The sequence below is a fragment of the Camelus ferus genome, chromosome 17, assembly GCF_009834535.1.
Source record: "Camelus ferus isolate YT-003-E chromosome 17, BCGSAC_Cfer_1.0, whole genome shotgun sequence".
NCBI lineage: Eukaryota > Metazoa > Chordata > Mammalia > Artiodactyla > Camelidae > Camelus > Camelus ferus.
The window spans coordinates 8,364,406-8,391,469 of NC_045712.1; the positions used below are offsets into that span (position 1 = coordinate 8,364,406).

The 27,064-nt window shown below is 42.5% G+C and overlaps 1 protein-coding gene across 4 annotated transcripts in view; it reads left to right on the plus strand.

Annotated features, from left to right (window-relative positions):
- FOXP1 (forkhead box P1) overlaps positions 1-27,064 on the plus strand; it is a 549,899-nt gene that overhangs the window by 16,867 nt on the left and 505,968 nt on the right. The window contains exon 1 of one of the 4 annotated variants that reach the window (XM_032458002.1): positions 15,068-15,150. The exons of the other annotated variants lie outside the window; for them this stretch is intronic. The gene's annotated coding sequence lies outside the window, so the exon portion shown is untranslated. Of the gene's footprint in view, positions 1-15,067; positions 15,151-27,064 lie in introns of those variants that run through there. 4 annotated transcript variants of the gene reach the window in all.

Consider the following 27,064-nt stretch of genomic DNA (forward strand, 5'->3'; position numbering starts at 1 on the left):
ATGCTCTTCAGAAGAAAAATAATTTTGTGACTCAAAATGAAAACTTCTAGGGTGTGTGTATGTGATTTAGTTTTAAACTAGAGGTGGGATCTTGCCCTCATTGCTTATTCAACCTGCAGTCACATGAGCCTTTAACTTAATAGGGCCAATTTTCTTTTTAAACATGCACACTAGTGGTGATCATTGGTCTAAAATAATCTGCCCGTCACTCACATTTTCCAGTGTGTATTTACCCACAGGTGTACCCTCCGTGCTGGAATTCATATCTCTTCCAAACAAAGAATGAAACAGGCCCCAGCAGAAAAGGAACTCTAGGGTTGCCTCATCCTCTCTCCCTGTTCACTTTTCCAAGCTGCCCTTTGGCCTCTTTCGAAATTGGTTGTTTGTCCTGGCCCCTCCCCTGGTACTGGATAAGTTGATTTAGTTGAAGGGGCCCTTTCTGATTTGAGGAGGAAACCTTAGATCTTTTTTCCCCGCTAATGTAGGTGTATAGGAATATATACAACAGGGGCTCAAATGTGTGTTGCCAAAAGACCTTGTAAATAGGGGAGGTGATGATGACCAGAGAAAGGTTGAAAAGTCCGGCAGCTGTGCTCTCTTTGTCTGGACCTTGCTGGAATGTGCTAGGAATATTTCACATGCTGCTGAAAAACAACCAACCAGGTGTTTGGTTGAAGAGGGTGTTGGGTAATTGTGCCAGTGGTAATTCTGCACAAGAACTTCTTGTGTCTTTAATCCATATTCATCACTGCCTCAGGCCCCAAGAGCAGCAACTTGCCTTTGATGTGGCAGAAGGAAGAAAATTCATGCATTGCCCCTTAATTGTGGCTCTGAGTAGCCCTTGCAGGTAACTGGACTTCCTCGGTGGCTTTCAGAGACATTTAAAGAAAATGATGTTGACCTGGGTGCACAGGGGCCCATGGGCCCTGTCTGGGCCTCACCCTAGCCCCACCCCAGCCATACACCCGGATAAGGCCTGAAATGTTTGCCTACCTGCCAGGCTCTTTCCTCAAATAAAAAGCATTTTCTTTGGGCTTCCACAAACCGGCTCCCCAACCCTGTGCCTTGTGTGCTTTGAACTGGTCGTTTGTGGCCGCTTTGGTTCCCTTCTGGAATCCTCACTGTGTCAAAATGCAGGGGGAAGAGGGCAGAAACCTAAGCTGCCCGGTGGAGGAGTGTTGCCTGATCCAAACTGCTGTAGAAACCTGTAATTCTTAGTTTATGTGAAGCCCAGATACATGAAATTCCCCTTGAACCTTCTTGCCTTTTATAAGAGTTTTGTTTCCTGAAACTGCTAGCAAAACCCAGTTGTGTTGGAATTCAGCCATGACTGTTTATTTCTAGGTTTCGCAATTTGTTTCTTCTTCATGGCGAGCGGTTTCCTTCCTGCCCTCTCATCTCCTTCTGTCCCTCCCCCACGCCCGCCTCTCTGTCTCTTTCCTTCTCCACCTCTCTGTCCACCATTCCATCTCTCTCTCCCTTCTTTCCTTCCTTCCTTATTTCCTTCTTCTCCTGAGCTCATAATGAAGATGGGTCCCGGAACTTTGTTTTCAGCTGAAATGTAAAAGAACGAGCCAGGCTTGGGCCCTATTAGTCCCTGGGAGGTGCTCCCAGGAGGATTTCCCATCATTCCCAGCGTTCCCATCATCCCCAGGGTTCCCATCATCGCTAGCGTTCCTCTCATTCCCATCATCCCCAGCGTTCCCATCATTCCCAGCGTTCTACCAGAGAGAGCGGGCGGCGGAGGCTCGGCGGCTCCCGGAGGCTTTTGATCCAGAGGAGCGTCTTCAGAATGAGCGGAGGAGCTCCTGTCACCGGGAGAGCAGGGAGTGGCCTTAGCGCTGGGGTCCTTAGTTCAGTGAGGAGTTGGGGGTGCACTTCGCCGCCTCGCGGGGTCGGAACAGCAGCGTGTGGGCGTCGGGTAACTTGCACCGAGGCTGGAAAGCTACATTTCGTTAGGCTGCGTGGACTCTTCAAGCTGGAGGGCCTACATCATGGAAGTGGTGCGTGTGTCTGCCTGAGTGATGCGGAAGAAAGCTTTACTGTCCAACGTCAGAAGTCTCTTTCGGGGGACCTTATGGAGAACCCCACAGAATCTGTAAGTTGGTCACACATTTAGTACCGTTAAGGGCCTGAAAATAACTTCAGGTTTGTAGGTCACACCTTTCTAAGCTCAGTTAATAAGCAGATCTTTTTGCTTTACAAGATTAGCCAGGTGTATTTGGCTAACGTTAACTTCAGTCTTGGCGGCTCAGCCTTCTTGCTAATGAGGCCAAAGTGGGAATTCCTGCGTCTCATGGACCAGTTACCTTCACTCTCTTTTCCTGGCCACCGACTGCTAACCCTCGCCAGCTGGCTTGTGAATGTCTGAACTTGGATGTTGGAGGGGGAAAGTTGTTATGCAAGGTGCCGTGTGGATTAGCACCAGTCCATAACTGCTCCTGGGGAAACCCTCACACATACAATCCGCTGACCAGAGGTCAACTGCATTGTCTCCACTTCTGAAAGACAATAGAGTTGATTAGGGTTAACTAGAAAATGCTGACGTTGGCTAGAATTTTGGACTTTTGCCAGGACATATGCACTCTTTAAAGTGGTTTAGAGAAAACCGTGCCATGGTTCATTGGTGGAAGGGCTTAGGAGGAGTAAAACAGTGGAAATCAGCAAGGAGAGAATAATTACTTTTAAATATGTGGCTTTGACAATAGACATGACAGTAGCTTGGAAATATGTTTTTTGGGAATGCACTATTTTCCCAGATCTTTTGACAGACAGAACCGTGTTTGGGTTTTAAGTTCTTTAGATTTTAAACTCTTGATTCTTACCTGTTGCCAAAATGATGAGCTGTGTAAGTTAACTTTGTATTATATTTATTCATTAAAGAATTGCATATTAAATAGAAAATTGTAGTTACTGGAAACTTTGGATTTTAAACAAATGCTGAGGAACATATAATGTTCTGGAAGATAAATATTTGTTGAAGGCAGTTCAGTCTTTCAACATGTGTATTTTTAAAAACAAACAAAAACCCCAGCAATATTTACCCTAAGTATAATTTGCAAAGTAAAATGAGAGTAATTTTGAAATTCTGTGTAACTTGGATTCAATTTTTTTCGTAGGAAGGATTCACATCTTGTAATGATAAATGGGCAATGAGGAGTTGGTCGGACACCATTATTTCACTTAGATTTGGGGAATTCTAATGCTTTGTTACACATCACTATTCTCCAAGAAAAGAAAATTAGGCCCAGAGAAATGGGAACTTGCCCAGGGTCACACAGCTAGGAAAGTGGCAGAGCTTTGATGAAAACCAGTTCTCCTGACCCTTAGGCCAGTGATATCTCTGAGAGTGCTTGCTGATTTTATTTGCAAGGGTGTGCAGGGTATGGATGTGTATGTTTGTGGGTATGCTCTGTGTGTGTGTGTGTGTGTGTGTGTCAATAAAACTCTTTTGCTTCTTTTTAACAAAATGATTATAAGCTCAGTGACTTGGAAATATCATTTTCTTTCTCATCCTTTGAAGGAGCAAATTCAGCCTATTGCTTTATAGTCCTAACATTTTTTCATATCTCTAGATAGAGCAGTGAGTTCGTCTCTTTGCTTTGTAAGCTGTTCATAGCAAAGATTACAATCATAAGCTGAATCAGGTGGCCAGGGGGAACTCTATTATCTTTGTCTATTGTTGTTCCCTTGAAAATAACTATTACCCAAGTTTCACTTAAACATGTGGTGACTTACAAATGTTGTGGTTTATAAAATACGTAACAACTTGGTCCTGCCTTTTTCTTTCTCCAGCCTTCGTGATCATATTCTGCCTGTTTTAATGTACAAACAGCGAACTGTGTTATTTTCAGAAAGACCACCCCACTTACAAAATTGAGTGGTCTTTAATTTGGGGCTTTGAAAGATTGTTTAGCCTTTTCTTTTCAAATGCAAAAGTAAGGGGAGCTTCGGGTTTGGATTTTATAAACGTATTTTTTTGCCATTAAAATCAGGGTGAGCACTTCCTTTTCCTTTTTTCATTTGGTCGGATGAACTGTATTCACTTGTAGTACTCCTGTGTCTTTTCTTTCCTGCATTTCCCTTTTTTGTTCCAATTCTTCCTTTTGTTTCTTTCCTTTCCTTTTTCTGTGTCTTTGAGGAAAATCAAGGCTATTAATATGTGTAAGTGACCATTGCTATGGCAATTTTTTAACACTGTAAATACATATAATTTTTTTTAAATACGTATAATTTTATTTATTTATTTTAGCTATTTGTATCTTTTCCTTGTCTAAGTCTCTTAGGAAAATCAAGACTAAACTGTGTGTCAGTGACCAATACCATAGCAGTTAATAAATACATAAATAATTACAAGATACAAGTTTTGAAGTATATGTATAGCTTTAAAATAGCATTGATCTATGGCATATTTCAGCTGTGATTTTCCTACAAGATGTAAAAGGAAAGATACTGTATATGCATATATGCATATGTATGTGCACACGCATGCACACACAGTATATAGTAAATAGGATGATAATTTCATAGCTTTACAGGTATATTCAAAAGAGAACCTCTTCAGACACATAGATTTTTCCTGACAATCCCTTCTACCTTTATGTAGTGGTCTAAGGTTCCTGGCACTTTCTTTGTTAGTGGGATTCAATTGAGTAAACCAGAAAGAAACCATGTGCCTGATTGCTCTAGGCACAGAATTAGTGGGACCCGGGCAGGTGGCGCTCAGGTTTCCTGTGAGCCTGCTCACCCACTTTGTTTTGAGGCAGAGACTAGGGGATGTCAGCTCCAGACAAGACTTGCCTGGCCACATCTGCACCATGGCCAGCAGAGAGCCCGGTAGCTGTCACTTGTCACACACACCCTTGAGTCTGTGCCTCTTAGGGGCATTACTGCACATCACAGCTTGGTCTTGTGGCTCTGTGGCCAGATGGCTGACCAGTGCCTGGTGTCGAGCACGTTTGGGGTGGCAGGGACGCTTGGAGGACACAAAGATACTATGTAGCTGGAGTCACCGCTGTTCATAACTAGAGATTGGTGCCCATTTCGCCCTGATCCTCCTCAATCCCTTTTCAAGTGGAAATTTTGCAAGTTGACTTCTACAGCATGCGTAGTACGACTTGGCTGACGGCAGTTTCTGGCAAAAGAAATAACCAAATTATTATTCAGTCATGGGTTTTTAACAGCCGCAAAGCAAGTGGATGTTAACTAAATGATGCAATTTATTCCCTTCCCTCTTATTGCCAGCTTGCCTATTACAGAACGACTGCCAGTTTTCAATAAGTGGTACCCAGATGGTATTCGCATGCCGCCCACTTGGTTACAGAGCCGAAGCGGGGAATAACTCGGCAGACACTACAAGCTGTGGGTCAATTGAGGGGGAATGCCTGTTGCTTCACAGTTTTGCATATGTAAATCTGTTAATGTTATGTCAGTATTGTGCGGGCTAAACACAAGCATTGCCTTTCTCTGGGGGCCCAGCTGAACTTGGACCGCAGCCCAGTCCTACCGAGGCTCGGAGAGTGAAGCTGCAGTTTGAGGATGCTGCACAGCCTGCTTCCCTCCACGCCCGCCTCGACGCTCTCGTGGTATCCGCAGCCCAAGTGGGATGCAGGAAGTGTCTGCCATAGGCTGCCTCCATAACAGGATAGGCAAGCCTGGTTTTATGAGGTTGGATGCGGAGGGTGGAGGAGTGTGAGCGGGTGTCTATTTTTAGGCCAGCCTTCAAGACAGTTCTTCGGGCCCAGCCTGCGCCTGCCTGCCTCACTCACACTCTCCTCGGTGTGTCTGCCACACTTCTGCTCTCCATTTCATCAACTGCAGATGTGGTACACAGCCGTCTTAGAAGAGTCATGAACTGTGTCGTCTGCGCAGCTTAACAGCGAACATCTGTTGCAGCAGGCTGAAGGGAGAGGCAGGGAAGTCATTTTCGGGAAGGCATTCAAGTGCCTCAACTTAGTCTCTTCTTTGGCCTGTGCAGACAATTATTTTACACTAATTACATCAAGATAGCAGCTATAAAAAGTAGATTCGAATATTGCTCCTACCCCACCCCCAGCCTCTCGTGAAAGTTGCACCTACAAAGGGTAGTCCTCTTTTTTCTTCTTTTATTGTGGTTTGTGCCTTGTTCTCAAAAGCTTACTACATTGGGTGCAAACAACAACAAAAATGCTATAAAAAGTCAAGAATCGTAATATGCTTAAGAGCTAAAAAGACCTATGGTGTTGGTGTAACCAATGAAAATATTCCTGCAGGTATTGTAAAATTTATGTGCCATATGAAAAACATTAGGGTGTTGTTTTTTCATGGAGGAAAATGTTCATCGTTGAGCCATTTTGTAAATTATTTTAATGCTGCGTTTCTGCTTAAACCTCATGAGTTTGATATATAAACCAGTTTAATGTTTTCTGCACAGACCCTGGCTTTTCTTAAATTTTATATATTGGAAAGCCCATGTTTGTATTGGACCTTCTGGTTTGTTTCATATTGAAAATCCGTCTTGCATGGCCCAGGGCCATGTGGCCAAGGAATAGTTTGACAAGAGTCAAGCCTCGAGTGTTGACTTTTGAGTTCTAAAAACTAGGCAAGACTGTGTTAATAAATACAGAGAAGTTGAGCGTTTTTTTTAAAGCATCGTTTGGTGACAGTGAGAATAGCATCATCTCCACCATATGGATTTTCTAATACGTTGGTCTGTTCTCAACTTTTATCCATTTGTAATAGAGGCAACATTGTGTTTAGTACCCAGGTCTTACTTTTTTTTTTTTTTAATGCGCTCAGAGTAAATTTTGGTTAATTACGCATTCCAGCATCTCTGATTCTCTCGAAAGATTTGTTTCTGTGACATTTTGCCGTATCTGTTGTGCAGCTAGAGTAGCGTGCTTCTCTCCTCACATTTCAAGTCTCTAGACTTTGTTCCGAAGAGCCAGATGGAAGTATGCAGATTGTTTTTATCTTTTGTCTTTAACACTGTAACCTGATCTCCAGCATATCTAGACATCTAGCAGAAAATTTACTATGTGAAAGCAAGGAAATGATTTAGAATATGGACCAGCTGGGGGGTGGGGGGCAAGGGCTCAAGGTGCATTTTATCAAAGCCAATCTCCCCACCCACCTAACCCCCACACCCTTCTTTTTTCTTTTCTTGCAAAACAGTTTTCAGATCAAGGGCACTTTTAAATGTGCCCAAATAGACTTCTTGCCATTTACCCTGGGCTGAGAACTGTAATTGAACAGTGGGTTTGATAAAGGTGTAAATACGCGTGCAAGGAAAGTTGATTACCTAATCATTGAAAGCTTAGAAGAAGAGTGAATTTGTAGAATCATAGGATTGGCAGTGGCCTGGCAGATTAGGGCAGGGACGTTTCCCAAGTTACATACCATTTTGAGACAGATCCAGGACTCAAGCCCATCATTTCCCCAAAGGCCACAGGAAACAACATAATCTCAGGCTTCATAATATGTGTGGTTTTAATGGCAAAATATTTGCTCACTTTTTGTTATGTGTTTCCTATGCCTTGTTGGCCTAAAAAGATTAAGGACGGTTGTCTCCTTCGAAACTTTGATTTCTGTTTAGAATCAAATTAGTCACTAGTATGAGGATCTTCAAATTAGTAAGTGTATCAAGGTATCAGATATTTGCTACACTTGTGAGTAAGTGTGTGCGGTATGTGTTTATTTGCATACACAGCTTGCATAATGTGTACATTTTGGAGGCAGCTGACCTGGGTTTAAATAGCAACTGTGGCCCTTGGGAGATGCTGGGCCTTGGGTAGGTTAGCCTCACATCTCTGGGTCTCAGTTCTCTCTGTTCTCTGTGACAGTAATAATACCTGCTTCAGAATTGTCCCAAGAAGTTAATAGGGTTACGTATGTGAGATACTTAGCATGGCACTAGCACAATGCATAGTATGCCTGTCCCTAGTGAAAGTTTATTATTTTAATTGGTTTCCCATTGTTACCGTAGTGATGAATATCATATTTAGCCTTGAGTTTCAACTTTTTCTTCTACAGAATAGATGGGATACTGCTTCTTGCCCTCCCTCCCACTGCCCTCTCTCCCTCCTCCCTCTTTCACCCATCTGGCACCTTGTGAAGCTTTCTTAGTTTTACCTTTGGGTGTCATTGTACATTGTTTACATCGTTGTCAGGAAGACCAGTGCTGTTTGCAAGATTCTCAGTGCTTCCTCTACTACTTAACCTATTATCGTTCCTGTCTAGTGACATTTTCTTCAACTTCTTAGCTGGGAAAACTAAATGGGAGCTTGTTAAATGGTGAGGGGTCCTCAGCAAACTTGTTCTCTTCCCTTTGAATATGTTTTCTTACTGTAGTCAGTAATATCCTCAGTCCCCACCAGCAGAACCAATCTATGGCTTGAAGAAACTGTTTAAGGACATGTTTTTTACCCAAAGTAGAAAATTACAGAGTAGATAGCTTCTATCAGTGTTAACTTTGCTCATTCAACAGGTGTTTCTTGAGTGCCTACCACATGCTAGGTGTACAGGATGAGCAAGGCAGATGCTGTGCCTGCCCTCAAGGAGCTTGAAGACCAGCCTGAACCCTGATACATTGTTTCCTTGGAATTCAGCTTCAGTTTTACTTTTGGTTTCTCTTAAGCTTTTGTCCTTGTTTCTGGCATATTTTACCTATTGACTTTCTCCAATTCCAAGTTAAAATTTATACTGATCAAAAATTTTCAAATAATTCCATTTATATTAGCATCAGAAATAACCCAGTTTAAAAGGTGCAAAAGATCCCTGTAGACATTTCTCCAAAGAAGATAAACAAATGCCCCATACACACATGGAAAGATGTTTAACATCATTAGTCACGAGGCAAATGAAAATCAAAATTGCAACTAGATACCACTTTGCACCCCCTGGGGTGGCTATAATTCAAAAGACAGAGGATGACAAATGTTAGTGTTCACATAGGGGAACTGAAACCCTTGTACATTGCTGGCAGGATTGTAAAAAGGTTCAACTGCTTTGGAGAACAGTTGGAAAGTTCTTCAAAACAGTTAATCAGTACCATCTAACCCAGCAGTTCTACTCCTTGGTGTACAACCAAGAGAAACGAAATCATGCCTGTACTAAACTATGTATGTCAGTGTTAGTAGAGGAATTATTCCTAATAGGCAAAAAGTAGAAACTATCCAAGTTCCTGTGAACTGGTGAGCAAATAAACAAAAATGTGTGATGGACATATCATGGAATAATATTCAGCCATAAAAAGGATTGAAATACTGATAATATGAAACAACATAGAGGAACTTTGAAAATGTTATGCTAACTGAAAGAAGCCAGGCTCCAGAAGTCACATATTGTATAATTCCATTTATATGAAATGTCCAGAATTGGCAAATGCGTAGAGACCAAGAGCAGATTAGTGGTGGCTGGGGGCTCAGGAGATGGTGGCAGGGTTGGAGAATGATGGCTAATGGCTACAGGGTTTCTTTTCAGGGTGGTAAGAATATTCTAAATTTGGGGTGTGGCGTTGGTTTCACAGCTCTGAATATACTAGAAACCATTCAGCTGTACCATTTAAAAGGGTAACTTTTATGATATGTGAATTACATCTCAATACAAAGATTTCAGTATCTCTCTGCCTGGATTTCCTTACTTATGAAGTAAGGCTCAGCGAACAGTCGTTGAATGCTTCCTATCGGCCAGTGCAGGGGTTTCTGTAAAGGACCAGATGGTAAATATTTTAGGCTTTGCTGATTATCCAGTCTCTCAACTCTCTCAGTTCTACCCTCGTAGCATGAGAGTAGCTGTAGACAGTTTGTAAACGTGTGAGTGTGTGGCCATGTTCTGATTAAACTTTGTCAATGGACCCTGAAATGTCAATTTTGTGTAATTTTCACATATTACCAAATATTGTTTTTATTTCAGTTTTTCCCAACCACGTAAGAATGTCAAAAATCAATCCTGGCTTGCAGGATGCAGATAACATGTGGTCAGAGGGATTTGGCCTTTAGGCTGGTCATTGGCCCACCCCTGGGCTGTGGCCTTACTCAAACCTTTAAGTGAGTTTCAGGCACCTCAGGAGGTATGATTCTTTTCCCTGTTTCATAGACAGAGCAGCTGAGAATTTCAGAGGCTGACGCGAGTCACCCGAGGCTGGGCCTTGACCCCGTGTGGTCCGGCAGACAGGCTCCTAGCCCGCTGGGCGCCATCTTCCCACCAGCGCCACACTGGTCCATGGGGCCAGCCGAGCGCCTCCTGCTTCCCTGACTGGCCCCATCCCTCCCAGGCTCCCTCAGGTACCTCACATCCACCAGTTGTTCTTCCACGGCCACTTCCTTTATTCTCTTCTGATGCTCTTTTCCATATTGCTAAGCCAGTACCCACACTGGGCCTCGGGAAAAACAAATCCGCCACCTTGCCTCCCTTTCAGACTTTCCTCGTGACTCACTTCTTCTGGGAAGGCGATGCCTCAGCCACCTTTTGACCCGAAATCCAGCTGGAACCGAGTCCGCCTTACTGGCTGCGGTGCTCTCCCCTTATCATCCGTCTTTCGGCAGGCTGGTTGTCTGTACACCACTTAAATCCTCAGCAGTGAGTCCTTTTTAGAGCCTCTTTGTTCAATTTAGCACCCAGAACTTGGTTAGGACCTTCAGGGAAGTTAAAACACCAGGGGCGCCTTCCATTTAGAGGTCCCTCTCTGGCTCCGGCGAAGTGCTACGCTGGCTTTTCCCGCTCTGCGTCTCACATCCCTGGATCCGTGCCAGAACGTCCCTCGATGGCTCAGGTGGGCACGAGGCAGAGGCCGTGGGGAGGTAAGTCACTTTTCTCTCTGACCATCATGCTCTCTGTTCACATGTGCTGCTGTTGGGGAAAGTGGGACAGTCTGTGGAGGGCCTCTCCTCTTCGGTTCTCTGTCACTCCCACAGACGCTCCATCATCACCATCACCATCCCTGATGACACAGCTGAAATGTGTTACTTGATACCATAGAACCTTCCCCCACAGGGTGGCAGAAAGCTTTGATAGACCTCTGCTAGGATTCAGTTCATTTCTCAGACACCCGTGCTTTACATGCGAGGATTTTCTTCTGGAAGCTGTGTTTTCTACGCTTTTCTAAGACAGAGCAACAACTCACCCCTGCCCCGCCCCCCGAAATAATTAATTAATAAATAAAGGGAAGCAGAAAGAAAGGAAATAATTTAGAAGTGCTTAAGTGATTAATGTAAGCTCTTTATTTATGACTCATAATATGTGGTTGAGGAAAGACTGCTTCTGACTTCAGTACTGTTGCCGTTCCAAGTAGTTTGGGCAGTGTTAAGTACGAAAAATGAGAGTGTATCCGAAGAAGACCCTGCCAGTAGCTGATTAGGGTGACTGGTGGCGGTGGAGACGCTGATCGTCTCAGCCGCCGGGTAAGGGATGATAAGGGTGGGTGAATTACATTCTTTTGCAATTCCTCTGCTGTGTTTGAATTATTCCGAGTCCAGAAACTTTCCTTCTTTGGCCTAAAATATTTTAAAAATAATACTTGGAAGGGTTGCTTGGTTCTAAGGAACAGAGGGGAATGTGTTGGAATGAGTTAGAGGTGTGTCACGGAGTATGTGGGGAGAATTGGGAACTGGAGTCCTCAGGAAACAAGGCACCTTCTTTCTCTGTGTCACTCTTCTTGTGTCTCCTTGTACCTCAGCTGTGTGTTTTCTCGCACTCCCTGCAGGCTGCCTTGACAGTTAGTCTGCAAGTGGCCCATTATGACTGCCCTCAGGGTCACCCTTGGTTTCTGAGACTCGGAGGATTGAGGATTCTGTCTTATTTAAGTCCATCTACAGAGTGTTCTTACCAGGAGTCTTGGTGTTGCAGGTAGCTGGTAGACAAGCCGAGGAGAGGGAGAAGGGGAGGCATGGCGGTTGCTGGAAAGATACTGGAGTCACCCTGGGAGGGAGCCGTCCCCCTGAAAGGAGCAGAACCCTGAAGTAAAATTATCAGGAGCTTGGGAACGTCCTCTCTTTCCTCATCTCTGCTTCTCACTGTGCTTCTGCCTTGCTTTGTTCTTTCTGCAGGCTCACTCCCTGCTTCTCAGGCCATAGCCTACTGGCCCCAATTTCTCGGTGGACCTGCTATGTTTTTATCTAGTGAAATTGCCCTTTACCTGGAGGTTAGGTTCTGAAGTCAGCACATCGGGTGAAAATTGCTTATGGTTAAAATTCCCTCTGAAGGTACTGGAAATCACTGGCAAGTGAGGAGAGAGGCTCGGAGTCTGTGAGGCATGTGGAAACAGACTCGCTAAGGGAACATCAGATTTTCAGTCTCTTTTGCTTCAAGACATGTGCTCATAATTTGCAGTATTAATAAACATGTTTTCTTTCCCCCTGTTCCTCCTCCAAGCACCGGTAGTGGCCTTTGTATTAGTCAGGCTTGAACACAATGTGATTTAACTGTATTCAGGTTCATGGGCAAAGAATTTAAAGCATCTGATTGGCCCAGTTTGGGTTATGTGCGTGTTCCTAACCCCTCAGCTCTAGGTCAGAGGTGTTGGCTCCATTCAGGAAATATTCATACTTTTAACTTACATTAAAAAAAAAAAAAAGGCATAGAATGAGTAATGGGAATGAGACGAAACCACAACCTAGAAAAGTAACAGAGTGTGATCCCAGGCTGTGGTGGGACCACGAACACTGTATTTTCCAGAGTTGGAGTCTCTTGTATGCCATTGATCACAAGAGGCTCCCCTGACTGCATCTGACACTGCTGTATCTGCTCTAGAGATGGTGCCTAGAATCTGCATTTTTAATTAAGCACACCAGATGATGAATCTTGTCCACACCAAGTTTTGAGAATTGCTGCCTTTAAGAGAAAGCTATTGGTCTGTTTCGACTACCTTTACAGTAAATCATTTTAATCCTGGAGGTAAATAATCGTGTTCTCATTTTGGAACACTTGGCTTTCACGTGGCACTGAGGGTTAAGGCTTTTCTCCATTTGTTATGAGTTAACAGCTACAGTTTTGAGCAAGATGAGTTCTAAATAAGAAATTTGGGGTTGTGCTATTATTTCTCATATTTCTTGAATCCGTCTGGATGGTCCCTTAATATTAACTGAAGACTTCCATTATCTGTTTTAAAAAACAGTAAGACCGACCTTAAAATTTCTCTGCAAGGAATTTTACTTATTTTCCCAACCCATGCTATTGTCTCTTAAAAAACATCAGAAAAATCACTCTGCAGAATTAAAGAGTTGGGAAGGGGGCTGGATTTGAAAGTGTTCATAGAATATACATACCTTGAGAGTACATCTTATCCAATTACCAACTGTGAAATGTTGACACAATGTTGTATCTTCATTTCATATCATGAAAACTGAAAATATGTTTGTAGCACTTGAGTGCTCACTGGCTGCTCTAAAAGTATTTCTGAAAACTGGTCCGATCACCTGAACTTTTGGTAGATTCTAAACTCTTTGCTTCTGGTTGTTTCACCAGCAACATGCACTGCCAGGGTCTCATGCTTTGATTTGAATTGTTTAGCTATGACTCATTTTTGTTTCCTTCAAGGATGAGGAATGTATATCTCAGGACATCTTACCCTCTCCCCTGAAAATTTATGCCTAAAAACAAATCGTGAAGTTATTGTTAGATATGTGATTGGAGTGGCCATGTAAACTTAAGTTGTTGCTTAAGGCACTTTGTGTTCTCTCTCTGGGTAGAAGAGAAGGGCGGAGCAGGTGAGGAGCTGGGAGAAGTAGCTTCCCTTTACTTTCCCTGCCAAATTCAGAAACGAAAAAAAAGAAGTGCCCCACCTTTTTTCTCCCCCCATCTCCTCCCAGTACAGTGGGGTATGGATTGGGAGGAGATTTTGGCACCATTGAGAGTTTTAATAAGCAAGTTATTTTTGTAGATATGTTTTTAGATTTCCTACCTTAAGACTCAGGCTGACACCAAATCAATTCTTTAAAAATCATTCAGCTAAGACCTGCCAACCGTATTAGGTAAAAAATGAAGGCAAGATGATAGGCATCCAGAGAGTGGATTTGCTTGTGGGACCATCCACTTTTTGGTGTTTGCATAGCTGCATTTAATAGTTTCTTTGCTGTGCTGGGTAGGAGGTAGGGAGGAGATTTTGTAGGAGAAGGGGAAAAAGAAGGCTGCCTGTAAATTCTATGGAGTGCTGTGGGACCTGAGACTTCCCAAAAGTGAACAAATAAAAGGGAGAGTAGAACTGAGCGTGTGAAAATCACATAAATGACAGTGTCTGTACAGTGTTCTGAAACGCCAGAGTATACAAAGCACAGAGTTGGGCTGTAGATTTCACATGTCCTCCGTTTACCTGCCCCGTAAGGTAGAGTCACAGAAAATACTGGGTCTGGAGGACACCATGGTTGAGGCATCTGTCCACCTTCACGTGCAGCCATTCCTGGTCAAGCTGTTTCCATGTTGGGTCCAGCTTGTCGGCCCCTCCCAGTTATCTGTGGCTTGGGATTGTTGCCTTTACCTCTTGAGAACTGGTAAATCATTTTCCTCCTAAATGATCACACTGGCGATAATCCAGGGAAGCAAAAGAAAAAAGGATTGTCCTGAGAACATTGTTTATAATTTATTGCCCTCTCTTTCCTAACAAGGCAGTGTCCCTTCCCTCCTTCCCTCCCTCCCTTCCTTTTTTGCCCTTCCTTCCTTCTTTTTTCTCTCTTTTATTCTGTTCCCTTTTCCCTCTCTTTCTCTTTTTGATTTTCTTTCCTTTTTTTCCTGTTTACACCAGGGCAGACTGGAAATGTGTTGCTCTGAGCCCGTTTCCCATTGAGGGTTCCAGCTTCTCCCCCTTGGAACAGTAGCAGTCATCAGCTGTAACTGGAGCCACAGCAGGTTGCTCTCACTGGGCGCTGTGGGCCAGGAGGCTGCCGGAACTGGTGGGTGAGCAGCAGGCCCTTCCCAGGTGACCTTGGGAAGCAACAGCTTTGTAAATCCCACCTCATCAGAGTTCAAGAATTGGATCCTAAGCCTCGATTTGAACAGCTCTCTCTTGCTTTGCTTGAGCATCGCCCTGAGCTCTGGGCCCGGAAGAAATTGTTTGTATGTCTTCCTCTTCAGAGGTGAAGATAGCGGAACTAAAGAACAGAGGTTTTATTCACACCAAACTCAAGAGTTAACCAGAAGGAAGCGAAGGATGAGTTTCAGCGGTGCTGTTTAAATTGCGAGGTAGGAAAGTCTTGATGAAGAAGGTAGAATCTGTTTTCGTGTGTGGAGGGGGGGCCACTGTGGGGACAGGATGACGAAAGTAGTCTGAACTCAGCCCTTTTTCCTTCTACCTTCCTGGATGGTAGACCCTTCTGGAGCATTTAATCTGCCGTTATGTACAGCATGGACTCCCAGGGTCCTGGGTTTGAATCCCAGTCCTGCTAAGGACCAGCACCTTTTAGCTTAATTGCCTAATCTTAGTTTTCCTGTTGTAAAACTGGCGTAATTTTTAAATTTTATTTAAAATTTTTTTTATTGAAGTACAGTCAATTACAATGTCAATCTCTGTGAACAGCACAATATCCAATAATACATATACATACATATATTCGTTTTCATTATTTTTTTTCTATTAAAGGGTATTACAAGATATTGAACATAGTTCTCTATGCTATACAGAAGAAACTTTTTTAAAATCTTTTTTTTATATATAGTGGCTAACATTTGTAAATCTCAAACTCCCAAATTTATCCCTTCCCACCCCCTTTCCCTGGTAACTGTAAGATTGTTTACTAAGTGCAAGTCTGTTTCTGTTTTGTAGATGAGTTCATAGTGTCTTTTTTTTTTTTTTTAAGATTCCACATATGAGTGCTATCATGGTATTTTTCTTCCTCTTTTTGGCTTATTTCACTTAGAATGACGATCTCTAGGTCCATCCATGTTGCTGTAAATGGCATTATTTTATTATTTTTTATAGCAGAGTAGTATTTCATTGTATAAATATACCACAACTTCTTTATCCAGTCATCTGTTGATGGACTTTTAGGTTACTTCCATGTCTTGGCTATTGTATATAGTGCTGCTGTGAATATTGGGGTGCATATATCTTTTTGAATTAGAGTTCCCTCCAGATACATACCCAGAAGTGGGATTGCTGGATCACATGGTAGATCTATTTTTAGATTTTTGAGAAATCACCATATTGTCTTCCATATTGGCTGCACCAAACTGCATTCCCACCAGCAGTGTAGAAGGGTTCCCTTTTCTTCACACCCTCTCCAGCATTTATTGTTCATGGACTTTTGAATGATGGCCATTCTGACCAGTCTGAGGTGATAATCTCATTGTAGTTTTGATTTGTATTTCTCTGATAATTAGTGATATTGAGCATTTTTTCATATGTCTATTGGCCATTTGTATATCTTCATTGGAGAAATGCTTGTTTAGGTCTTAAGCCCACTTTTGGATTGGGGTGTTTGTTTTTTTGTTAATAAGTTGTATGAACTATTTATATATTCTGGAAATTAAGCCTTTGTCAGTCACATCGTTTGCAAATATTTTCTCCCATTCTGTAGGTTATTGTTTTGTTTTACTTATGGTTTCCTTTGCTGTGTAGAAGCGTATGAGTTTAATTAGGTCCCACTTGTTTATTTTTGCTCTTATTTCCATTGCCTGGGTAGACTGCCCTAGGAGAACGTTGCTAAGATTTATGTCAGAGAAAGTTTTGCCTATGTTTTCTTCTAGGAGATTTCTCATGTCTTGTCTTATATTTAAGTGTTTAAGCCATTTTCAGTTTAGTTTTGTGTATGGAGTTGGAGTGTTCTAATTTCATTGATTTACATGCTGCTATCCTGTTTTCCAACGCCAGTTGCTAAAGAGACTGTCTTTTCTTCATTATATATTCTTGCCTGCTTTGTTGAAGATTAATTGACCATAAGTCTGTGGATTTATTTCTGGGCTCTCTATTTTGTTCCATTGATCAATATGTCTCTTTTTATGCCAATACTATGCTGTTTTGGTTACTGTAGCTCTGTAATATTGTCTGAAGTCTGGGAGGGTTATTCCTCTAGCTTCGTTCTTTTTCAGTATTGCTTTGGCAATTCTGGGTCTTTTGTGATTCCATATAAATCTTAGGATTTTTTGTTCTGGTTCTGTGAAAAATGTCCTGGGTAATTTGATAGGGATCGCATTAAATCTGTAGATTGAAAACTGGCATAATTGGCACGCCTGCTTTGTGTGGTTGTCATGATAGTTAAATGAGGTGGTGCTTCTAAAGGGCGTTTCACAGTGTGTGCAATGTAGTAAATCCCGATTTGGGGAGAAATTACCTCGTAAACAGTGACCTCGGGTCGGTCAGCTCCCATTCAGATAGGGAGTTGGCTGAAATTTTCTAGAGGGCAGAAGAGACGTGGGTAAGATAACATACATGCATTTGTTCTTTCAATCTTGGCGGTAATCTAAGTATACACGTGAAGAGGGTATTGTTTCGGCTCATATGCACCTGAAGAATTGACACTAACAGGCTCTAGCAAATTAAGAATGGAAATTTTAATTGATCATTAAACTAAAAACTGAAAGTCTCTACAGCACACAACCTAAATCCTTAGGCTGAAAGGAAGGAGCAGCCATTGTCCAGCCTGGCTGAGTTGTGGAATCTGGTGTTGGGGGTTTTGGTTTACTTCTCATCAGTCACAGAACAGCCTCCTGTATTGAAATCTAAGTTATATATTATAATTACATGTGGGGCAAAGTTTCGCCTTATATGGCGTTCTCTTTCAAAACCAGGAATGTTTCTTAGCATGACTCCATTAAACATTTCACAATCACTATTTGTCAAAGATAGTAAAGACTTGAAGACTTTCTGAGAAAACAGCTTATAAAGCACACTGCCTTGTCTGTCTTCTGCGCTGAAGCCCCCCACCTTCAAGTCAGAATTTTCTTTATAAATTTTGTGAAATCATCCACTTCTGTTTCTTTGGGGTAGGCTCTCTTAAATTCAGCACACATCTTGTCCATCTGCTTCCCCTCATTCTCTTTTTTTTTTTTTTTTTTCATATGCAGGTAGTCAACCCCCTTATAATTTTGTTTGTCTAGCTGAAGTGTTTCTTCCAATTGTACCCTCTCCATAGATCAGGGACATATGAGTCTGAGTCACTAACTTCACATTAATCTGTGACCTCTGTGTTCCCTGACAATATTGGAATGGAATGCCAGAGTTCTATATATTTCAATATTGTGAATAATTTTTTGAGGACATTAGAAGGTCACACGTTATTTCTGATTTCTCTGAGTTTGCTTGATGGCAATCATGGCTCTGTAGAAGTCAATCAAGTCTCTTGATAATTCTGTTTAAGCAGTATATAATTAGGTGTTTAAAATTAGTTTAAGTGTCTGTTTTGCTATGCATTTCACATTCTCTTTGGGAAAGCATGTTTACCAGACGACTTGGGGGACATCTTTTACTTCAGCTTTTTCTTTTCCCCTGAGCCGAGAGAGTTTGGAAGTTAGGGAATTCCTTCTACTTGTATTACCTGTTTGTCAGCAATTTACTGGAGTTGTTTTTATTTAACACTGAACAAGCACTGGGAGCTGTAAGCACAAACATGTTTTTGTAAAGAGAACAAAAAAGAAACCACAACAGTGCCTGCATTGTTGAGGATCTGCATTTTTAGGTGTATGAGTATTTTTTAAAACATATATACACAAAGTCCTTTTTCTTTTTTCTTTTTTTTCTGGCATCTCAATGTCCTGAAAACACCATGGTCTTTCTCTTTGAATGACCCCCACTTTGTATCATTTGGGCGGAATTGACATCGGAGAATGAAGAAAAGATGGGACAGTGAGCAAGTGAGTATGGCAGGCTATAATTTAAAAAGAAATGAGTTTATTTGAAATCAAAGTGTAGGCAGTTCAGGATGAACTGTTTAAAAGTCAGGGTAATCTTTGAGTCTTAAACCACAGGCTTCCTTTGGCATTCTAGGATGAATCCTTTGTCAAAGGGTGGACTGCACATAACACAAACTTTTTTTTTTTTCTTTTTTCCCCCTTGTTGCATGGATGGTCCTCTCATGAAAAAAAAAATATTTAATTACACTGTGGTAAGCCCCCTTTTTCCCTTAGCCTCAAAGCAGAGTGACCTAGATTCTGGTTACTCTCCACCACTTCCATGAGTCAGGGATGGCAGGTGATGGGGTTGGACTTGAAGCCAGGTCTCTGTAGAGCTTGAGCTCTTACGCTTTGTTTATGGTCTTTAGCATCGTCTGTGCTTTTTGGTGAGCTCAACTCGTCCAGTCTCCAGCTTGCATGTGGGCATTGAAGATCTTCATTGGTGAAGGACATGATGAGGGTCCCTCATCTTGGGAGCAGATCACCAAAGCAGGATTCTTTCCCATCAGCTGAGTGCGAGTGAGCTTCTGGAAGGCAGGGACTGCGCTTTAACTTCCAGCCAGCTGGTCTTCCTAGTGACACTTGAGAGAATAATTAGCTGTTGTTAATTTAATAAATCTTGGCTGGTGGCAAGCTGTCCAGCAGTCATAAATTGCCTGTGACTGTTCTGATGGGCCACCCTGGTGTGAAATGGGGATTGTTCACTGCCAGGCCAGGGGGTGAGTAAGGGCTACAAGCCTGCCTTTGCTCTTGTCAGGCCCTGGCCCCAGTCTGTCTCAGCCTAGAAAAAGAGGCACGTTTTACAAAATTTAGCCCATAGTGGCTTCTGCTTGCCAAGCCTTGTGGGGCTACCTCCCTGCAGAGGGGAGCTCTTCCAGTTCACACAGGTGCACGGGTGGGATGGCTGAGGCATGGCGGGAGTGCCGCAGTCCACTCCCACAGTGCCGTGTTCAGGGTTGCCAAATAACTGCTGATTGAAATGTAAGGCCCTAAAATAATTCATTTGCTTCTTTGAACCCTATTTCCACTTTGGATGGAATTCCCTTACTATATTGATTTCTTTTCCTCCCAATTTTTATTCCAAAAGGCCTCCATGTGATATGTAGTTTGTATTTAGATTGTTACTAACTGTACATTTCAGCAGGAGTCATTTGTATCTCTTGACCTAGTTTCTAAGATTTCTCTGGCAGAGAACATCTACCTTGTCAGCTGAGGCATATATTTGGGCCTAAACTCTGGATTCTTGCTTCATGTGCATATTTATGGGATCTGTAGGTAACTCAGGAGGAGCGGGCTGTCCCTGTAGTTCTTAGCTCATCAAGTACTATTGTCACCCCAGCTTCCATCCTTGTGTTGACTAATATCAGGTACCACCAGTACTCTTATTTTTTAAACTAATAGTTTTAGTACCTAAGTTTTAAAAATGTAGATCATTTTACATTGAAAAGAAACTACATTTGTTATTGTAATGAGAAAACCATCACTTGCCATAAATAGAAGGTGGTGATAAAAAGAAAAACAAGGGCCTCAGTAGGATTATGAAGTGGGGTCAGACACAGAAAGCAAACTAATGGTTACCAAAGGGGCAAGGAGTAGGGAGGGATGAATTAGGAGTTTGGGATTAACAGATACACATTACTATATATAAAACACATAAACAACAAGGACCTGCTTATAGCACAGGGAACTGTATTCAGTATCTTGTAATAACCTATAAGGAAAAAGACTCAAAATATATATATATATCTGAATCACTTTGCTGTACACCCAAAACATTGTAAAGCAACTATATTCAATTTTTAAAAAATTGCGAAGTGGGGAAGACTAAAAAGGAGCAGGACCATGGTGATGTCCTTTGTTTCCCTGCCATTTTGTAACCTTGTCCAAGATACGAGACTTTGTCCCTGGTACAGGGTAGGGCTCTCAAAAGTGGTGGTATGTGAGAATCACTTGGGAATCTTAAAATAATATAATTTCCTGGGGCCACAGACCCAGGTGATTTAGAACAGAAACCTGAAATCTTTATCTCCGTTTTAAAGTTCCCTCAGTCATTGGCTGGTTTGTTTTTATATGACATTAACCAAATGAGGAATTTTCTTAAAATAGGTTACCGCTGTTTTGTAGCGGCTAATATTCTCTGTGGCTGTCTCTAGCCATGGACGAATAGGGTGTTTCATTCAACATTGATGTTTCCTTTTATTCCTAACGCTATTTTTTTTTCGCCCTAGTTTTGGCGAAATTATGTATCACTTGTGATAATTCATTTTAAAAATTCCTGAGCTATGTGGCGCACTTTCATGAAAATTCATTTAGATAAAATTAGATATTATTGTTTAATGAGGTGGCATTTCAATTTAGACCTTGCATCAGGCATATACCAAGAGTTTTTTATGGAAGAGTTAGGTTCATTTGAGTAATAAAGGCTGAATCATGGGGGCTTTAATTCTTAATCGCCATGAGGATTGTTATCCGTGGGATGTGAGCTGTCTTAGTGGTATTCAATCAAGTGTCCACTTAGCCATGACTGGAAGTAATTGCTCCCAAGTGGGCCGCACAGTGACCTGTTAATACTCGCTTTGACCCTGTGACCTTGTCTGCCCCATTGTTTAGGATTTTATAGCAGGCGAGTCTGCATTTCTGTGGGGTCAAGTAGATATCTTGAGGTCAAACATTTTCTGATTACCGCTTCGTCCACACTGTAAGTCAGCCAGAAGCTGTTGGCATGGCTAATAGTCATTGCTTTGTAGCGGGACATGAACAGTTTGGAAATTGTCTTCCAGCCTGCATGTAAACAGTTTAATATTTTACGGAAAGAAGTTCATCTTGTAAATTAGGTATGAATAATACATTTGTAATTACTTCTTGTGTCTTTAAACACTTGTGTCTTAATTGGCTTGCTTTTTTCTTTCTTTCTTTCTTTCTTTTTTTTTTTTTTTTAATGTATTTGAATTTGCCAGCAAGTTAAAATTAATTCTTGTAGAAACCCAGCAAAGTTAGGACAGCACACCAGGCATCTCTGGTCTCACCAAGACTTAAAACTTGATGGAGTTATTCATGCACCTGGGAGGTCATTCATCCTCTCTTGAAAGCATTTGTTTCTGACTAGACAGTAAGTGGAAATTGTTTCCTGTTTTGGGTTTTTTTTTTTTTTTTTTTTTTTTTTTTTTTTTTTGACCCTGTGTTACTTCATGCTACATTGTTATTTTGTGTTGCTATCTGTTGATCGGCAACACAATTGATTTTTTTTCCCCTAAAGTTACATGGACACATTCTTTCATATCTGTGATGAGTTAAGTAATCCAAGCTAGCTACATGTCTGTCAGCTTTGTGGGTGATCCTGGCTGCTGTGCCCTCCCTCCAAGTTAGCAGAATTGTTAAATAGTGGGGAGGGAAAGAATTAAGCTTGTAAGGTGATCTAGCCCAGCTTGGCTACAATTCAGTCACATCGAGTCATTTTAGAGCCTGCTATCCCTGTTTCCATACCTTATCCCTTTATCTCAATCTTGTACTGTTCACACGATAATTCTTCCACCAATGTTTGTGTGGAACAGTACAACCAGAAAAAACAAGAACAAAACAGGAAAACATACAATCAGAAAAGTTGGCAAGTCGTGAATTTAGACTGTCACCTAAGGTGACTCTGGATGTCACCCCAAAATAAAATGCTCATCCTAAGAAGAAAAGTTAAGTGACTCTTTTGACTGTTTTGAATGTGTTACAATAATATATTGGCTCATGGCTGCAGCTTATTAATCTCAAGTTAAAATATTTGTATATAGTTTGCCTTAAGAGAGAAAGTTTTAATCACTAAGATTTCAGGACTATTGCTTATTTTAAAGGTGGGTAGGGTGCTTCTCTCTGCCTTGCAATTATCTGTGTTTTTGTGTTTCAGCTTTGTCTTTAGACCAGTTTGTGAATGAAAGGCATTATCATTAAACACAGGACAGATAGGATGGCTCATTTGTCAAAAAATTTGTACCCTCCTAGTCTTAATATGAAAAAATTCATTTTTCTCATGTGAAAAGGGTTCACAAAATCGTAAAGATATCTATCTGTATGTGCCTGTGCCTCGGTGAATATACTGACAGGCTATTCCCAAACTGTGTGCCGAGGTACCCTGGGCTGCAGCCTCACAGGGAGGGAGTTCTAGTGGGCTGTGGCATCTGTTGGACACTGTGCCAACCCCTAGGTTATTCACAGTTTCATTTTTAGGTTGTGTTATATTCCAGTTGATAGGGCGTATCTTTCCATAGCTGAGTTTTAGGCCATTGCCATGATAAACAGCAATGTACCATTTGAAAAATGAATATGAAACAGAAAACGAAGGTGGCAGGGTCCAGTCTGATTTCAAGGTTTGAGGAATTGTGCAGTATACAACAGGCATGCACGTCCTATTTGTGTAAGTATGGTGGTGTTTAAGAATGAAATAAAATTTTTTTTCCTTTCAGTTTATTTTTTTTTCCTCAAGCAGGTACCAAGTTGTTATGTCTAATGGTAGTTGCTTAGACCTAACTTGCTTAATAAATAGAATTGTTAGCCATTTCTTTGTCCTGGGTAGGGGGCAGGGGAAGACGAAGAGTGCCGTGTAAAAATTGCTAAAACACTAGGAATGCTATGAAGTGGGGAAATTTGAGAACTTCTGGCATCGACACAAGAAATCTATCTCTATCAAGAAAGAAGAGGTAGTCGTGGTAGGCAATTTGGAAAATGTAAACTAGCTAAATGGAGAAAGTAAAATTGACCTTGATGCTGCTACCCAGAGATAAACACTTCATATTTTGGTGGGGGAAAAAATTTTTTTTTTTTTTTTTTTTTTTTGGTTTGCAAGTATCAGAACCCAGAACCAGCTAATTTAAGAAAAAAGAACATTTTATTTAGAATACAAAGGAATCTCATGGAACTTAAGTGCAGAAACGGGTAAGAACCAAGATCAGGAACTCCTGTCCACTGCAATTCCTCTCGTCGGATTTGTTTTCTTCCTGCAGAAATTAATTACTTTGTATTTTTAAATGGAACTTGGTTTTGGCAGGGTGTAGAATCCAGTTTGGAACATTCTCCTGAGTGCCTCTCTCATACCTACTCAATTTGCAGCGCCCACATTTCAACTTGTTCTCTCCTCCCAGTTCCCTACACCACCCCAGTGTTGCGTTAGAACAAATACCTTTGGTAGATATTCTCTGTCCCCTTCACTGTCAGCTGGCTCTGGTCTTTATCAGTCAAGGCAGAGGGTGAAGGATGCTGGTCGTTCTCCTTGTCACATCCCTTCTTTGCCCGGCAGAGGTGGGGAAAGGAAAGGGCGTGGTCAGCAGTGGAGTCATCCCATAGGATAATACCAGTGAGCTCTTGGCTTGGCATGGTGGCCATTCTGAACTCATGGCTTCAGTGATCACTTCTTCCCCATCCCCTTCTCTGCCTCCTTCCTTTGCTCCCTCCTCATCTCCCTCTCTCTCTTTCTCCCTCAGCTCCAGCAACAGAAATGAATTGTCTGTTCACAGTCCTAGAGGCCAGAAGGCTGGCTTGGTGTTGGCTGGGCTGGTTCCCTCTAAGGGCTGAGAGAAGGACTTGGTGTGATGCCGTCTCTTGAAGCTTCTCGTGGTTTGCTGGCAGTCGTAGGTGTTCCTTGGCTTGTAGAAGCATCATCCTGATGTCCTTCATCTTCACACAGTGTTCTCTCTGTGTGCGTGTCTTAGCCCACATTTACCCTTTTTTGTGAGGACACCAGTCCTCTTGAATCAGGGCTCCCTGCACTCCAGCATGACCTCACCTAAGCCCGTTAGATCTACAGTTACCCTGATTCCATGTAAGGTCACATTCTGACCCACCTTCTCTTTCTGCTTAGCTCATGTAGTTGAATTTAGGAAAATTAAATGTGTGAACGCTGTGACTGCTGACAGTATTGTAGAGCAGAATGTAAAACCCATGGGCATTTGAAAGGAAAACCAGACCGGTGTCTCTCTAGATTTTATCGAAGGCCCAGTCCTGCTTGTGCCACCATGTCCTCCCTTCATGCAAACGTCAGACACTAATGTGGACAGTAGATGGCCTGAGTCATAGGTCCTAATTCTTTCTTTCCATGAAATATCAGTGCACAGTGTTTTGATGAATTTATCCCAGTACTTGGGATGATTGACAGTGGGTGGCACTGGCCCAGAAAGATCCTGGGCGATGGTAGCAGTCTCCAAGTTCTCTAGTCCACCTGCTATATTAGGCATGTTATATAAATTGCATCTGACCTTCACAGCCAGTCTGGGCAATGGCCAGTGTGTTTCCCGTCTTGGGAATGAGGATACCGAGGGTCAGGGAAGTCAGTCCTCTTGCTCTGGGTCACAACACCAATTCAGGATTGAAACTCAAGGTTTTGAGAATCCAGGGCCTGTTTTCTTTCTGTCTCTCTGCCTCTGACTTATTAAGTACCCCAATCTCCTAGCCTCTCTTGGAAAACACCATCACAGGAAAAGCAGTCTGGTGGTATTTCCTGTCTTTCGGGTCTGTCTGTCTCTCTTTAAGCAGAGTAGAGTTTACCCTGAGAAATCTGAATATTATGAAAAAAGAAGTTTCTCTAGATTGGATGTGCCAGCATGGACAGACGAGCCTGGGCCCCTTTGCTCCTGTCATTGGACAGCCGCCCGCCGGGAGCTCCGCGTTCCCGGTGCCAGTGTCTCTCTTGGAATTATTGCCAGGCCCAAGGGTTTGCTTGCAATGGCTGCTGCGTGGTGTTTGGGATGCTTGTGGGTGGCTGTTTTGTATTTGGGTTTTGTTATCTGCCCTTTGTAGTAGGAGCTCTGGCATCTTTTTTTGCTGCTCAGATGTTCTGTGGCTTTCCAGCAAAGAGACTTGAAAATGTGCCACGTCAGAGGGCTTTTTAAAAAAAAAAAAAAAAAAAAAAAGGAGTCTTGGAACCAAGGCCAAGCTCTTGGAGGCCATTGGTGACATGTTAAAATCGCCTCTGGGCCTTCATGTGTATAGTTTCCTCCGCCTCAAAGGGCGGCTGCAGACTCAGCCATGGACTGGGGCAAGCAAGCAGGTGAAATGGGCCAGTGGAATGTTCAGTCTCACCCCATGGTTCCTGTAAGAGAAATGTTAGTTGGGCAAAGTGCAAGCTCTCCTCTTTGTGTCTTCCAAAGAAACCACATAACCTAAAAAATGTTTTGTCTTGATTATTAAAAGTTGGACTCTAAGTGGGGAGGGTACAGCTCAGTGGTAGAATGTGTGCTTAGCATGCGCAAGGTCCTGGGTTCCATCCCTGGTACCTCCATTAAAAAATAAAAATAGGGGGAGGGGATAGCTCACGTGGTAGAGCGCATGCTTCCCATGCAGGAGGTCCTGGGTTCAATCCCCAGTACCTCCTCTAAAAGTAAACAAACAAACCTAATTCCCTCCTGCACCCCCCAAAAAGTTTGACTCTAAATAAAAATAAAGCTGAACTGGTTTGCCCAAAGCAAATACATTTTTGGACCACCTTAGGCTCTCAGGTCATCGATTCACAGTTTTGGGCCTACAACAGGGTCCCTGGCCCCCAACTGCCTTCTTTTCATTTCAGATTACAGTTGCAGGGAAGGAACTTCCCTGATATTCTTTGTCCATCCCCTTCAGTTTAAATCAGGAGCCTTCCTCGGCTGCTGCCCACTCTCACCCAGTCCTGACCCAGCATTAATTTCCCTGTATTTTAATTGTCCTTGTGCTGCTCTGTCATCCCTCCGGCCTGGGGCTTCTTCCCTGAGATGTCGGATGTCCGCGTGCTGTTGGCCTGCGGTAGTTATGCGTGCAGATGCTGAGTGGTTACTGAGCGGGCGCTTCTCGGGGTGGGGTGGGGGGTCCTCATTTCTTACCTGGTGTGTTTCTGTTTCTCTTCTCATTTGCATGCGTTCTGCTTGGTGTTGGTGGCAGAGTCAGGTCATCTCTCTGCTCTCAGATGGCAACTGTCATCGTTGATTACACTGTGTGACTTTACCTGAGTTGCTTTAGAGAAAAAAATAAATGTCATAGAAATTTCAATTGACTTGTCACTGCCAGCCTGTTTTGGCTCCTAGAGGCTAAGTGGAGACACAAGACCGACAGGTTTCTGATACACACTGTTCTCAGCATTTGGGGGATGCCTGACTTACTCATCCCTTTGCTAGAACATTTTAGATTTGAAGCCGTTTTCTCAAGGGCAGTCTCATGCTGACATTTTTAGGCCACATGGAATAGCATTTTGTTGCTGTTCTGGGAAATGTGGGGGAAAGGCCCCCTTATGTCCTTGTAAAAATGTCCTCAAATTTAACCTTAG